The sequence below is a fragment of the Oryzias latipes genome, chromosome 21, assembly GCF_053564925.1.
Source record: "Oryzias latipes strain Hd-rR chromosome 21, Olatipes_Hd-rR_3.1".
In the NCBI taxonomy this organism is placed as follows: domain Eukaryota; kingdom Metazoa; phylum Chordata; class Actinopteri; order Beloniformes; family Adrianichthyidae; genus Oryzias; species Oryzias latipes.
This window is the reverse complement of record NC_136257.1, coordinates 26,974,736-26,991,091: the sequence shown is the minus strand read 5'-3', so window position 1 is coordinate 26,991,091 and position 16,356 is coordinate 26,974,736. Positions and strand designations below refer to the sequence as shown.

General features: G+C 40.1%; 1 long non-coding RNA gene across 1 annotated transcript; it reads left to right on the top strand.

Annotated features, from left to right (window-relative positions):
• The first annotated feature begins 10,369 nt into the window (after nucleotides 1-10,369).
• On the top strand, nucleotides 10,370-12,485 carry LOC144988629 (uncharacterized). The gene is made up of 4 exons (XR_013652571.1): nucleotides 10,370-10,503; nucleotides 11,221-11,410; nucleotides 11,490-11,619; nucleotides 11,795-12,485. It is a non-coding gene; the product is annotated as an uncharacterized LOC144988629 (long non-coding RNA).
• The last annotated feature ends 3,871 nt before the right edge of the window (nucleotides 12,486-16,356 follow it).

The following is a 16,356-nucleotide window of genomic DNA, read 5'->3' as shown; positions in this document are numbered from 1 at the left end:
ACACCAAACTGAAGTATACAATCCTCACATAGGTATTTGTGCAAAACTTAGATGTTCTGGAGGGTTTAGTCTGAGTTTCATCAAAACCAACGGGCAACTTCAGACTTTAACTCAAAATAAAGAGGATTTGTTGTAGAATCAGTTTTGAAATCTGATTAGGTGCTCTGACTGCTTGGGTCATACCAGAATCAGAGGACATGTCAAGTCCATCAAATTTTTATTTTCCACATAACAAATATTAAAAATATTCATTTTCTGTCTACATTTACTTACTGGCGATCACATCTGCCACGCAGGCCAGGGCCAGCAGGACCGCTGCGGGGCCCCCAGAGCCAGAGAGCAGGGAGGCACGGGGGGACAGAGAGTGCAGCTTTGGCCCAACCAGGAGAGCAGCCCCCCCGACGCGCCGGGAGGGCCCAACGCTGGGCCTCACCCGAGAAGAGTGCCCACAACCCCAGACGAGCACCCCATCACCATCCAGGAGTTCTTGGCATCCCCCCGCCCCAACCCCAGGTACGAGCCAGGAACCCCCAAGGGAGACCCGCCCAGCGCTCCAGGCAGCCACCCACCCAGCCCACGGTTGGAAGGAGCAAGGCAGGGGCCAGCCGCCCCCGCCGAGGAGGAGGGCACCCAGGAGGAGAGGGGGTTTGCAGGAGGTCTTGTAAACATGGCCCAACCAGGCTCCGTCAAGTTGGAAACCTGGCGAAGCCCAGCGCTCAGGGACAAGGACCAGAACCCACACCATGGGGGACACGGACACCCCCGGCTCAGTTGTGACGTGATCCCCAGCTCTTGGTCTTGCCAGAAAGTTCAGGGATCCCTCTCCCCGCATGGAGAGAAGGCTGCCGGGCCCAGGAAGCCAGCCCCAAGGGAATACGGCCGCCGTTGCCAAGGGCCCAGTATCCCCTACCAGGGATGGGGTAGGGGACAAATGGTCCTAGGTCCCACCTTCCTTGTGAAATGTGTGTGTTTGTGAGGGTGTGTGTGTGCTAATGTGTGTGTTTATGTTGGAATGTATAATTTGAGGAGTGAAGGGTGTGTGTACTGAGGGGGTGCTGTTAAAATTGGCGGGTGGGGCACTGAGGGGACATCTCCTGATTACTTACAGTGATGTCCCATCACCCTCCCCACCAAGGGGCCCTAAATGTCTACAGTGCAGTTAAAATTGGCGGGTATGGCGCCCAAAGACATCTACTGTTTGCTGGCAGTGATGTCCAAGCACCCCCTACCAAGGGTCCTACATGTCTACGGTGCAAATAAAACCGGAGGGCTATTCCATACGGCAACTACGGGAGGGGGACCACTGCCAAGTACCTCCTCCCCCCAAGGTGCATCGCAGGCTGAACCCCCCCCCCCCCTCCCATCACCCTAATAAGAGATTATATGAGGAAGGGGGTAAATCGGGGACAGCTGGTAGACTGTCCCCCGGCAACTACTGATGATGTCATTGAGCGGTAGTAGCATATGAATTTGAAGACAATATTTTTTTTTCATATTTCTCAGCTTGAAGGGATAAATGAAGGGATTCGGAGAAGCTGTAGGGGTAGGGAAGAAATTCAGATTCCAACAATGTCTTTTTGTGTGCATCACATACATAAAAACAGTAGAGACACAACAGGACCAGAGATCGATTATTTACTTCCCAATCAAATTTGTATCTTTTTACCGACATGGTCTTGTTTGTATCTGTGGTTTTGAACCGATACTGCTGTCACTCTCATAACTAAATCAAATTTTTTTAAAGTTTTTCTTTCCTAAAATCTCTCTGAATAGTACTTTTCTTTTTTCCAATCGTTTCAAAATTGTACTTTTATCAACTTTGATATTTAAAAACACTAGTGCAGGCTGAAATGTAGTTCCCACTGGAAACGTCCTTGGCGATTGTGTAGTCGGATCGAACGGTGTTTTTACTTCTTAATAGAATGATGTTAATACATAGTTTTGATCGTTAACACTGTTTCTATCATTTGGTATGGTCCAAGGCCCAAACTTTGCAGTGCAACCCCTGGATGAAAAATCTACCTTTACTGAGTCCTCAAAAGACAAAGAAGCTAAGCAAAGCAATAAACTGACTGAGGCAGCAACAGTGAAACAGAAGGAACAGGGTTAGATGAGGGGAAAAAAAGAAAGGAGAGAATTTAAGAAGAGGATCCAAACGCCAGAGAGAGAGATTGATGACTGGTGTCATGCAGCTGCGCTGATTGGAAACAGGATCCAGGTGTGAGGCACTGAGAGAAAGTTAGACCAAAACTAAAACGTGTAAGATACAACATAAAATTCTGATGCAAAGTTATTAATGAAACAAAGAAAATATAAGACCTTCACAAAAACCAGCGGATCAAAAAATAGGTCAAATCAAAAATAAAAATGAAATCCAAACAATGGAACCTAAAAGTCATGGAACGACAAAAACAAACTCTTTCCTTTCTTGTTTGTTGATGATAATCAGTTACTCAAGTGCAGCTGGTGACTATTACACATCTCTCTGTGTTGCTATGGCAACAACTTGTGAGTCTCACATTGCTTCTGCATTTTAGGTTAATATTTTTAGTGGAAAAACAGGACATAAACGAAATGTCACGTCCTGCTATTTCCTGTTGTTTTCAACACCATGTTAAGTATTAGAATGTTTTTCATCTTGTCTTATAAAACCAAGATTACCAAAAGTAGGATTGTAATTCTTTTGTATTGATTACAAGGTTTTACTGTTTCAGCCTAATTGAAAAACAATGTTTAATTGGTTTCTAGTGTTGGTTTTGGACACGAAGCGATCCTGGAGAAAAAAATAGCCACTTGTGTATCCAACATTGTGTGTGGCTGCAGGCCACTTTCACGCATTGTTATTCCAGACATCATTCCTCTCTAAATGAGGCAGCAATGATGTAGCTGAGGCGTATAATGTCCTTTTGTGTATCCAGTCCATGTTTCACAAACATACATGCATAAAAAAGGTAGAAAGATAGATAAACAAATTACGTGGTGGCTAAACAAATTAAAACATTGTATCTAATTCACAAACAACGAACAAATAATAAAAATGAAGTAAAATATGAATTATAGTTTTGGGTTTGAACACACCCGATGAGTTTGCCAATCCCATTGGCCTTTAACAGTGATCCAGGAATGACACCAAACTCCCCACTGACATTGTGTTAGTTCAAAATTTAACGTGAAGGTTTAAGCAAGATTTTATCTTTGAAGTTTTTGGTTTCAAAACAAAACAAAACGAGATTTATGATTGTGAAACGCTGGAATAAATCCTTGGAGCTCTGAGTGGAGCTTCGCCTGGTTTTTAAGACCATTTTCCCAGTTTGTCTTAACTTTGTTTGAGGATCAATATATTTTTATTTTGTCTCCAAATGGTTGTTCTTTTTTTTTACGACAGAGTTTTAGGGCCAGTTTACCAACAAATATGCATATTTCTTGAATTTACGACTGTAAAACACGAACATTTAGGATAATAAAGTTGTAAATTAACAAAAAAACACTGAAGTTCACTGCTTATCGAAGATGAGATGTGAAGCATTTTGAGAAACGTTATTTTTCGGATAGGTTTCAAAAACATAGACATTTTAAACCTTTTGTTGACTCAAAGTTTTAATATGTATAAAAAGATTTTTGAACTACAAACTGGACAAAGATACTAGTCTCTTTGCGGGAGAGATGAGCGGAATCACACAGGCTGCTGGGTTGCATCAAACAAAGTCCTGTTTATTGCTGCTAAAGTCACTGGAGAGCCTGTTTGCAGTCTGATGACAAAATACTCAAAAGGAACCTTCTGTTTTCAGCTGCTTTTAACGGCAATGTACATTTTCCCCCATAAAACAACAAAAACTAAACAGCCTCAATGATTGTTGTCGTCTTTGTCAGCTGCTTTGTTAGCTCATAACTGACCCAGCTGTGGCTTTATAGCACTAAACCTCTATGGAGATCCAGAAGGGTTGGTTTTGCTTTAATTTGAGTCTTGGTACTTTTGGTAAATTCTACAAAAGCTTTGGCAATCAGTTTGAAAGAAATTAGTCTCTGATTGTTAAAAAAAATAGCCTCTTTTGCTTAGAAAAAGAATACAAATTTAATAAACACTTAAAAGTGGATAAAAAAATGCAAAATACTAATGATTAGTCAGAACACAGTCAACTTTTAAAAATGTTTTGCTTTTGTAATTAATAGTTATACACAAACATTATTTGAATTTATTAAAAATAGGCATACAACAAATCAGCAGCCCTGTGCCCATATAATTATACTTTTAGCAAAAGCTAATTTTGCAGCACTTGGGAATAAAAAATAAATGGGAATAAAAAATAGGAATAAATGAACAGTTCATGTTAAAAATACATAAAAACAATTTTAAAACACCTTAACAGGATAAAAAACAGACCAAATCAACCTGTTAAAATATGTGCATCTGCTCACAGCTGCTGCTGTTAAACCAAGACTGTGATATTGAAATCCAGATTCTTAGGTCTTTCACAGAGTGCAGTTTGAGCAAAGGAAGTTTTGCTAAAAGAAACCTTAATTACTTATTTACTTTACATGGACGAGTACTGGCTCAAAACTTAAATATTAAACAGGAATTAAATGCTATAAATTATAATTAAAGTACACTAGAACCAATTAAAACAACGCACTGAAATTGGACACAACTAAAGAAAGAACACAATTTGTTTTATATTACACAGGAAAAATACACCAGTCTTTAGTTAAAAAATGTCAGTTTTTGTTAAACAAAACAGATTCTAAAATAACTTATTTTCCATAAATTGTTAAATCGTCGTGTTTGCTTCGTCGCGTTTGCTAGCAGCAAACCTGTGGTAAAAATTGCATGAACAATTTTGCTCTACGGGCTCACCAAGCGGTCAACAACTGAGTGACTCGTAGGTTTTCCTATTTTTCACCCACAGACAGATTGTAGATAGACCTTCTGATAAACCTAGAAAACAGATTTATTAGTAAAACACATATAACAGTAGTGGAAAACATTCTTTGTTGGATAACCGGTTTTTATGTTTACCACATTCTAATTGTTACATTTAGTTCCTTTACAACTTTAGCATGCAACAGGGTTCCTAACATGCAACTACAATGTTGGTGAATGAGGTGTAGGTGCAAAGTCACCTTCTTTATTGTCATCTTGATTGAATGACACTTCTCCAGACCAGGTAGGAGGAGTGTAATCAGACTGGACACATTTGGTTTCCTTAAAGTGAACCAGAGTTTGTTTCCCCTGACAATTGGAAAGACATTTTCGGTCTGAATACACCCAAGCAGACTCTGGTCTGGGACCAGGAGCCGCTCTCTCGTCTGTCCCGTTGGTTTGGGTTCGATTCTAACTGGTCTGGGCTCCAGTTTGCCCTAGATTTTTCTCATTCTGATTGCACTCTGTGCCCTGAGCAGAAAAACTGGGCCTCTACGTCCAAGCAATGCGACACAGCAACCAATTGAAATGTGGTCGGATGAATGCAGGCTCGTTAAAACAACTTTTAACGTCATATACATTGCTCCTCATACTGTTTTTTCTGACAATCTATATGTCTTATCAGCATTTCTTCTAAATGGTCATATCCTTAGTAACCGTGTACCAAAGCAGCAAAAGTGTTGTACCTGATGTTGATACAGACCAGGGATGGGCAACTCCAGGCATTGAGGGCTACTGTGTCAGCGTGATTTCCAGATATCAAAGCCCTACTCATGACTGATCACCCTGTTCAGGTGTGTCCAGCAAATTAGAACATTCAGGAGCAGGGAATGTTGGAAAACATGTAGGAATGTGGCCCTCCAGGCCTGGAGTTGCCCATGCTTGATATAGACGTTCAAAATTGGTCAGCGAAGTATAAAGGTTGAATAAGTGAACTATCTTGGCAATGATTGCAAAGTGTAGTACTTCCATTATTCTTTCTCACGTTGCTTTGCCTTGCCCTCGTACTTCCAATGATTGAAAAGATCTTCAGTCACGTGGTTTTGTTTACAAACTTTGGTTAGAAACAGGAAAGGCGCTTGAATACAGACCAAACGCCAGGTTCGGGACTTGATATGGACAAGTGGACTTTCCCAGTCTGAATACGTCCCATGAGTCTTTGAAAGGTTCTCCCAAAACAGATGATTTGATGATCAAGTGTTGATCATAAGGCCCCCGCCCCGTCCTATCATAATTTCAGCCTCAAACTCAAATAATGTAATAAATCTGTAAATTATAATCTTTATGTAGTTTAATCTCTGTTAAAGTGGGGTATTTTACATTTATGTGAGGTAACCAACTGTCTTGTGTAAGAAACCACCAAGTGGTTACCAGGTGAACTGACTTGGCTCCAGACACATTTTCCTGCTAACTGGCCTCAAACAGGAAGTTGAAGTGCTCATTCTTAGCCCTTGTGCTATTCTATGACCCCACCCTTACATTGACGTGTTCTCCCTACCATGACAAAGGTGGATAAAGGTGGAAAGATTTCATGTAATCCATGAACACCAGTGAAGATCACAAATCATTGAAGAAAAAAGGTTCAGAGCACTGTCTAGTGGGTCTAGATGACCCAACTCCCAATGGTAAAGTGCCTAGGATAGCACAAGGGTCACAACTACATGTGAATGGACAAAAATACTTTGATCTGAACCAGACGGGAGTGTTTCAGTGTCCACAGAGAAGATAACCTTTTCCTTTCTGTCTCTTCAGACTTCACAGTCTGTGTCAAGGGATGAATATATTTGTACCTCAGACCCCATCTTCCTTTTTCCTCTAGAATACATTCTGTTCGAAACTTGCATCATATGTTAGATTTTAAGCGCACGTGGAAAGAGACTTTTGTGTATTTTTTTGCATGGTGGTTTAATGTGTTTGCACTTTTGTTAGTTTTCTTCACATCCTTTTATTCACAGCTTCTTCTTGATTTACCACAGTGTTTTACAGACATTATGCAACAGTCCAAGGTCTGGCTCAGCTGCATTGTACTCCTCTTCCTCAGTGTTTTGTGCAGACCTTCATCCTCCCTTTGTTTCCATAAATGCATTCAGAACGGAGTGATCGTTTCTAAAGATGTGGAGATTGAAGACCTGCCAGTTTGTGTCTCTTTATGAGCCTTGACGACCTGGTCCATCTCTGAGTTTCTGAGGGGAAGGTCGCCCCACCTTGTACCGTTGAGCTTGGCGAGTAGGCTGACAGAAACAACACTGTGGCTTTCTCTGTGGAAATGCACCCTATGCCGTGTCCTCAAATTAGTAACAGTATTGCAGGTCATGGAGCTCGCCATCTCCTCTAATCCACAGTGACACGGCCGTGCCCACACTCTCTCATGTTGCAACATCAGGAAGGCATTTGTTCTTCGTCTGCTGCAGGACTTCTCAGCCAAGCTTGTGCATTTTTGAGAAGATCAATTTGTAAATCCAGGTTGTGAAATTTGAAGATGTAATAAATCAGGATGGTAATGTAATGAGTGGTTGAAGATGGAGATTAAAAAAATGTGTGTGGAGCCTGACAACGATTTTTGTTTTCCCTTTCTTGGCAGGCACCTTTGAGGACGAGCCAAGGAGTGTGTTAGTCATCACGAAAGCGCAGATAAACTTTGATGAGTCAAAGATCAGAAGATGTTTTTTCATCTTCTTCCCTTCTGTATCTCAAAATCTTATTGTCACAATCTATATTTTTCTCATAAAACTGTCTAAATGTTGCTTTGTGTCACATTTATTCATCTCCTAAAATAAAAAAATGACTATTATAATTGTTTTCCTGTTTCTCTTTATTTCTTTATTATAGCATCTTTTGCCATGTTTTGGCACTTAACTCATTCTAATACTAGTTCAATAAAGTTCATAGTTTCTGTATATGTTAACTGACATCTTAGGTTCTTCTATTATCCCTTGTGCTATCCTAGGCACTTTAACATTGGGAGCTGGGTCATCTAGACCAGTGTTTTTCAACCAGTGTGCCGCGGCACACTAGTGTGCCGTTGGAGATGGTCAAGTGTGCTGTGGGAAATTGCCCTCAATCATTAACTGATCTAAAAACATTTCCCATCTCCAGGAAATCAGCACTTTGTTCATCCAAACTAGCCCTGATAAAACACTGAGTAGTTAGGAATATAAAAGATCTTAAAATTACTTTTTCTTTGTTTATTTAATTCTATTTTTAAAGACATTTTGATAAGAATGATGTTACCGCGATTTACCTGCAGCTATGACAGTTTGCGGAAAAGTCCCGCCCCTTTAACTGTCTCCACCAATCATTCTTGAAGGCTTAATCACATGTCATCAGTTTGACCAATCAGAAGTGGTTAAAGTCTTCACTTCCTTGTTCTTAATTCTGCTGATAAAGTCGCTCAGTTCTAACAAAAATACCAGCTAAAGCTCGTCTTTAGCGGTGTAGCTTTCCACAGAGTCTGGTGTCAGACCGTGGAACAAGTGAACAATACAATGAAGCTCAGAGACGCGAGTCTTTCTGCAAGTTTTTGGCAGTTTTCACAATACATCTCCCATGATGCATTGGCTTAAAGGGCCAGCGTCCTTGAGAAACGCCTTGAAACCACAACAAACAAACAGTTTCTAAATTTTCTAATTTAACTTTCATTTCATCTCTTAGAAAAAACAGCCGCAACTTCCATGAACCAGGATGAGGGGGCCTTCCTGCTCTCTCATACCGGAAGTAACATCCTCGAGCAGAAAACGGACATCAAGGGGCGGAGTCTTACAGAATCATCTGTTTTTCTATACGTCACATCACTACCACTGCACGACTCTGACGAAGACGGAAGACATCCGTCGAAACGTGTAAGGTATGTGAAAAAACACAACCATGTCTGAAAATAGAAGAACCTAAGAGGTCCTTCTACAAGTTGTGAGCTATTTTAACCATTCAACTATTAAAATGTTTAGCACTCTCAGCTTTTTCCAGCTATGACTTTTGGTCCATCAAATCCTTGAACTTTTCGAGATATTCCAGGATTTTCAGGATTTTTGCCTCCGTTGAAAGTCATGGCGAATCCTTGGTGCAGGAGCACGCTGGTTCGAGACCCGACGCTGGCACTTTTCACCAAAATATCTTTTTTGTTATTGTGCTGTTTTCACTTTATTTATGGTCAACTTTAATCATTTATTTATTTATTTATTTATTTGCCAATTATTACCCTTTAAGTTTAATTTTCCAGGACATTACAAAAATGTCTGTGAACCTCCAGGTCCAGTTCAGTTTCCAGATGTTTGAAGATCCAACACTCATCTGTTCAAACAATAATGTGCAAGAGTGAACATTGTGGGAGCTCCTAACTTCACTCAGAAGACTTGTGAATCTCAGATTAACCTGCTTGAAGCCTAATGAACCCTAGAAACATCAACAGAAGCCTTCATGAAGATTTTCAATCAGTACAGTTCTGATGTGCCACTGTGGGAGTTTTCCTCGCACATTAACTTTTAAAGCAGTACCGCCTCCATGAGTGCAGAAGAAGCCAGTCCTGAATCTTGCAAACATCAGGGGATTTTTATGTCTCCTTATGATCAGAGATGGTTACATCACCTGTGAAGAGAGCATTGTGCCCCCCCCAAGATGAGCAGCTCTGTGTTAATGTCACTTATGAGTGTTGGAGTCATTCATGCAGATGTCAGATTAGAAAGAAATACATGAAAGCAGAACACTCTGGGTGATTTAGGATTATTATTGTCAGGTTGAAGTCCCACTCCAATCTTCCTTTGAGCTATTTAAAAAGCGTTCCCAGTTGTCTTTTAATTTATGCCATTTCTAGCCAAAAAAAAAGATGGTAAATGACGTATGCTTGTATAGCACGTATTTTACCTTCCACGAAGGCCCAACGCGCTTTACAATCACAGTTCCACACACACACATTTACACACTGATGGCTCTGCTGCCACACACTGGTATGAGGTGCCGTGTAGGACATTATTCAGAATTAGCATTCACATACACATGTGAAATCTCTCACACACACTAGTGAAATGCTTGTATACATACAACTGAAAATGTATTCATTCACATACACATGTGAAATCTCTCACATACACATGTGAAATCTCTCACATACACATGTGAAATCTCTCACATACACATGTGAAATGCTCTCACACACACTACTGAAAATGCTCTCACATACACATGTGAAATGCTCTCACACACACTACTGAAATCCTCTCACACACGCTACTGAAATCCTCTCACTCACACTACTGAAATCCTCTCACACACACTACTGAAATCCTCTCACACACACTACTGAAATCCTCTCACACACACTACTGAAATCCTCTCACACACACTACTGAAATCCTCTCACATACACATGTGAAAATCCTCTCACATACACATGTGAAAATCCTCTCACATACACATGTGAAAATCCTCTCACATACACATGTGAAAATGCTCTCACACACACTACTGAAATTTTCGACAGAAACGGAAGGCATTTCAGTAGAAACGGAAGTTGGCTGATTATCGCGAGATAATCATTCGTCTGAATCATTCGAAAATGGCAGCCGGTTGCGCAAGGAAAACCACCGAAACGTGTAAGTATATTAAAAAACATCCAGTATCTGTTGTAAAATATATTTGTAAATACTTAAGATGATGTGTTTAATATGTTATATTCCTCAATCAACAACCTAGATTGTTTTGAAGCTCATCAATTTCAGTAATGCTAACGCTAACGCGAATTAGCGCCGAAGGCTAAAAACAAACGCTAGATATTACATCAAAAAGCAGTGACTTCTAACCGTAGTCACAAGTTATTAACACATGTTTTAAATGTGTTCATATATGTAGGGACAGACGAGGATGAGGAAAATCCGATCCATTTGCGGATGGAGAAAGATAGCCTGTTTGTTTTCAAGCTAGCTCGTGCCAGATGGGTAGAGACATATGATCAGATTTGACTTCATTTTAATAAACGGTTAATCGTTGTCGTACTGGGTTAAAGGTTTATGTTAAAGACCCAGAAGAGAGAGGAGGAAAGGGCTAGAAGGGAGGAACAGCGACAGGAGAGTCTGTTAAGTTTACTTGAGTTGAAATTATTGTTTTAAAATGTAATGCAGCCATTGTTTTTCCAATTTGTTTAATAAATGTATGAACAAAAATGAATAATTTACATGTATTATTTAAATCTGAGCTATTTTTAACAATCTTAAAAGGATTTTCATATAAATATCAGATGTACATATTTAGAATTTCGTTTTATATGTTAATATTTATTTTTATACATGTTAACAATAATCCTGGTCTTCTAGAGTCATGTGTGTCACAGTTGGAGCTGAAAGGAAAGCAAAGATTTGTCCTTGCAGACAGACGTGACTCTGCTCGTCCTGCATGTTCCTGGTGTTGTCCTGCTGTGGCTCAACATCTGTGGCTAAGCAGTCGCCTTTGCTGATGCACAGAATGTGCAGAATTGAACTGCAGGCAATGATTTTCATTGCAAAGGTTGGTTTTACTTCCAGTGCCCCCAGAAATATTGCTCTCCTCCTCATCTTTATCATGCCAAATGCTCTCTTCACAACAGAGCGTGTTCTGGAGTGGTTCTGGTTGTAACTGCCTCAATGGCATTCCTCATGGGTTCCCTGTAGGGTGTCAGCAGCATGATGGGATGTGCAATGCAGGGATACCCACCATCACCCAAAAGGATCCTTCAGGTGGGTTTGTTTGATTTACATAAATTGGGCTTTTACGTAGAACCTGTGAATCATGGATTGATCCTGGATTCTCAACAAAAATATCTATAAATTTGGCATTAGAGTCACATACAGCATGCATTTTAATGGAATAAAAAAGCTTCCTGTTAAAATAACAAGCTGCATTATCTTTTAGGGCCTTTATTCTTATGTGGCAGCCATCAATGCTCCTTGTGACCCTTTGGAAGGAGAAAGACCAAGCGAGCTGCTAAAATCCAGAGGCGACTTATGGTAGTTCATTCCCACTGGGAAGCTGGGTGACCCTGCTCATCAGCTGGAGGATGCGGTCTGCCGTCCTGTGGACAACATCGCTCACGGTGGACCGTGTCATGTCAAAGACTCTGGCTACCACACTGTAAGATGTGCCACACGCCAGCCAGAAAAGAAACACCAGGACGTCAGTCTCCTGTGACCCCCCAGAGTGTGAGGAACCCGAAGCTGATGCTTCAGGACCATCGACCCAGATGCTCGATGGTCCTGCGGGTCAACCGAAAATCCAGTCTTGTGTCGGACTGACCGTCAGCGTAAAGGGCCAGGACAGACACCTTTGTGTTGGTAAAGCAGTAGAGACGTGGAAGACCCTGGAAAATGCAACATTAATTATTTCATTGAGGAAATTAAATCACATTTTTTTAATGTTTCTATTTATTTTGATGTCTTACATTTTAGATTATGAAGTATTTATTAATTCTGGAAAATCTCGTGGTTTTTATTTGGCTGGGTTTTTGGATTTTCATTTAAACTTTTAAAAATGAAAGTTTTTGTTTTGTTTTTGTTTAAAACAAGTGATATGGTTTGACTCTGAATAAAAAATTCTAAACTTTGAACTCACAAGTGTTTCATGTAATTGGACTACACAAGTCACTTGAAAAAGAATGTTAAACTCTTACTCAGCAGACTGTGTAACCTTGAGCATGATTAGTAACAAAGTTTAAGTTAAAGTTTAGGTTTAACTAAAAAAAAAGCTTTAAGTTTAACTCACAAGTTATTCTGTCTGGTCAGGGCATCCAGAGGAAATCTTCTGAGATGTCTGCTTCTCCTTGCCGTCCTGTGATGCTGCATATCTGCTCGTTTTCAGTTTGATCTCACGAAAAACGGTTGAATTATTGCCAGGAACACGGACAGATTCATTTTCAAAGCCATTTTCAGTAAGGTGTAAGAAAACTACAGAAAAAAATGCCTCCTTGCAAGAGCCCGTTAATCGTTCAGTGGCACAAAAACAAAATAAATATTGGCATGAAAAAATAACTTGGGGGTTTATTTATGAACAAATACATTAAATCAACACCAAAGTGTTTGTAATTTAATTATTTATAAATCAGTCACGTTTTCCATGATCAGAACACAGCAGATTCATAAATAGTCTCTGTAAAATGTTCATATTTATTATGTTTTTACTCTGACAAATAAGTGTCATTCTCCGCGTTAAATAGGAGTAGTTCGCCTCCAGACCAGGTGGTGGCGGTAATGCACCACTTTGTTTCCGTGTCAAGCGCGTTATGAACAACACCCAAAAGAAAAAAGTACTGAGCACGGGTGTCTGAATTGCTTTTAAATTCAGAGAACTATATATAGTTCTGCACTATAGGGTTTTAGTAGTTAGGGATCAGGGCAGGAATTCGGACACAGGTTCATTTCCACTGAAATGCCTTCAGTCGAGCAACTTCGTTTCTAACAATAAAGTAAAAAAAAAATGTTGTTTCTACTGAAATGCCTTCCGTTTTTATTGAAATTTTCACATGTGTATGTGAGAGGATTTTGGATAGTGTGTGTGAGAGCATTTTCACATGTGTATGTGAGAGCATTTTCACGTGTATGTGAGAGCATTTTCAGTAGTGTGTGTGAGAGCATTTTCAGTAGTGTGTGTGAGAGCATTTCACATGTGTATGTGAGAGCATTTTCAGTAGTGTGTGTGAGAGCATTTTCAGTAGTGTGTGCGAGAGCATTTTCAGTAGTGTGTGTGAGAGCATTTCACATGTGTATGTGAGAGCATTTTCAGTAGTGTGTGTGAGAGCATTTTCAGTAGTGTGTGTGAGAGCATTTCACATGTGTATGTGAGAGCATTTTCAGTAGTGTGTGTGAGAGCATTTTCAGTAGTGTGTGTGAGAGCATTTCACATGTGTATGTGAGAGCATTTTCAGTAGTGTGTGTGAGAGCATTTTCAGTAGTGTGTGCGAGAGCATTTTCAGTAGTGTGTGTGAGAGCATTTCACATGTGTATGTGAGAGCATTTTCAGTAGTGTGTGTGAGAGCATTTTCAGTAGTGTATGTGAGAGCATTTTCAGTAGTGTGTGTGAGAGCATTTTCATTAGTGTATGTGAGAGCATTTTCAGTAGTGTGTGTGAGAGCATTTCACATGTGTATGTGAGAGCATTTTCAGTAGTGTGTGTGAGAGCATTTCACATGTGTATGTGAGAGATTTCACATGTGTATGTGAGAGATTTCACATGTGTATGTGAATGAATACATTTTCAGTTGTATGTATACAAGCATTTCACTAGTGTGTGTGAGAGATTTCACATGTGTATGTGAATGCTAATTCTGAATAATGTCCTACACGGCACCTCATACACTGGCACCAACCTTCCACCAGAGGCAATGTGGGGTTCAGTGTCTTGCTCAAGGACACTTCCACACATGGGCAGGCAGGGCTTCTGATCAGAGGTCGACCACCCTACCGCTGCACCAAGGATATATTTCCTTCAGAGCAGCAGTAGTTCATTAGAAATTTACCTCTGAGTTATGGGCAGAACCATTGGTGAAGAAAAGCCCACCCCTACATCCATCTGTTTACATGCTCTCCTGGTACCTTACTGCCCCTCACACCCCCAACCTACTATTACCAATGCATTATTAGAGCCATCCAGCCATACAGTTTTGAGCCACATGGAAAACAAGGACGTACATAGATCTATTTGTCTGCATGTGGGTGCATCAGAATGAAGCAGAGCCGGGAGCTTGTGGCTTGCCGTTGTGGTTTCTATATCAAATCTACAAGCTTTTTCAAATGGCATTATTCCATCTGCTCCTGATTCACAACAATTTGATAAAGAAATACTGATGTATGCAATTTAAAGCTTAATTGTGTCCTCCATCATCAGAAAAATGCCACAAGAACATGTTAAAAGCACCAAAAATACCATTTTCATTGTCGTGGGTCTTTCAGTCAGAGTGGATTAAACCTGGAGCTGCTGGCTGAAGTCAGAAAGGGTCCATCTCAAAGGGATTCTGCATAGATAAAGATGAACCCTACTGACTAGAAAGGTCTAAAATAAATGTTAGAAAAAAGTAGATAAAACCCATCCAATGTATCTGAGCAAGAGTGCTGATTTACCTTCTAAATCTACTTAAATGTAAAAACCAATGGTTCAGTCAGAATAAAATTTTTACACTTACTTAAGCTTCAGTCATAACTGCCCTTACGGGAGGATACAGGCTGTCTGCGGGCTACAAAATGGGCAAACTTGCACGGGGCACGAAGAAGGACCAAAAACATCAAGATTGTAGAGTGATCAGTGAACCTGTAGAGCGAAAATGTTCATGAACTTTTTTTTTTATTCAGGCGTGGTGGTTAGAGCAAACACATAAGGTTAAATAAGGGTTTAAGTAGGTGAGATGGAGCCAGCTGTGCTGCTATTTCATTTTTTTCAACCCAAGAAATGTCTTGGGAGATCTGAGAGATCTTAACCCAGCTATTAGTTGCAGCTTAATCCAAAATAAAAAAAGCTGAACAACTTCCTAAAGTTTTGAGGGAAGATGTTCCACAGACTCCAAGAACCAGGAACCAGGTCAAAAATACAAGGGGTTCCTAAAAACAAATCAAAACACGACACTTGCAGATTAATACATGCTGGGAAATTAAACAGCGCATGAGACGATCTGGTGGCACAGTTGAGACAGGAATCTGTCTAAACACACAGGTGAATGCAATCAAGTCATTTTAGTCCCCACTATTTTACCATGTTATTGTAAGTAGAAATGCAGTGAAACACTGCTACTGGTGAAGATTACCTATAAATACTCCCAGGGTTTGTTTAAATATTAAGGATTCTTTCATGTAATTAAAGAAAATGTTGAAAACAGAGCAGGAAGTTTAACAAATTTCTGATTAAAGTCGTTGGACTTTGTTTCTGTAATAAGATTTATGCTCCCTGATGTCAACAGGACCTAATGAAGGAGTCATAAACATAGGGACTCTGATTGTTTGAAGTCTCCTGTAGACTGGACTTCTTTTTTTGTTTTTTTCAGCTCTGTATGTGCAGAATTGGTCACACAAGATTGAGCTGACGAATGTTTCTATCCCCCAGATTCTAAATGGGACCCTGGGGATACGATGCTTCATGTCCCACTTTGTCTCCCACCTCAGAACTGCTGCCTGGAATCCTCTGACATTTTCTTTCGCTGCTCGAAACAACCACGATTATGAGCTGCTTCATACATTTTTTAGGATGGACTTTATTTTATTAGTTTAAGAGAAATCGGAAATAAACATTGTGTTTTTAATTTTCTGGGGGTTATATTTAATAGCTCAGTTAGGTATCCACAGGCTTTATTGACCCAAATGTATCGCATTTTCGAGAGTATAAGTTGCAAGAGCCAAAAAATGCATAATATTAAGAAAAAAACATGCATAAGTCGCACCCTTTGAAGAAATTTGCAACTCTTTGGAACCAATCTACCAAACCCAGAAAAGGGTTGC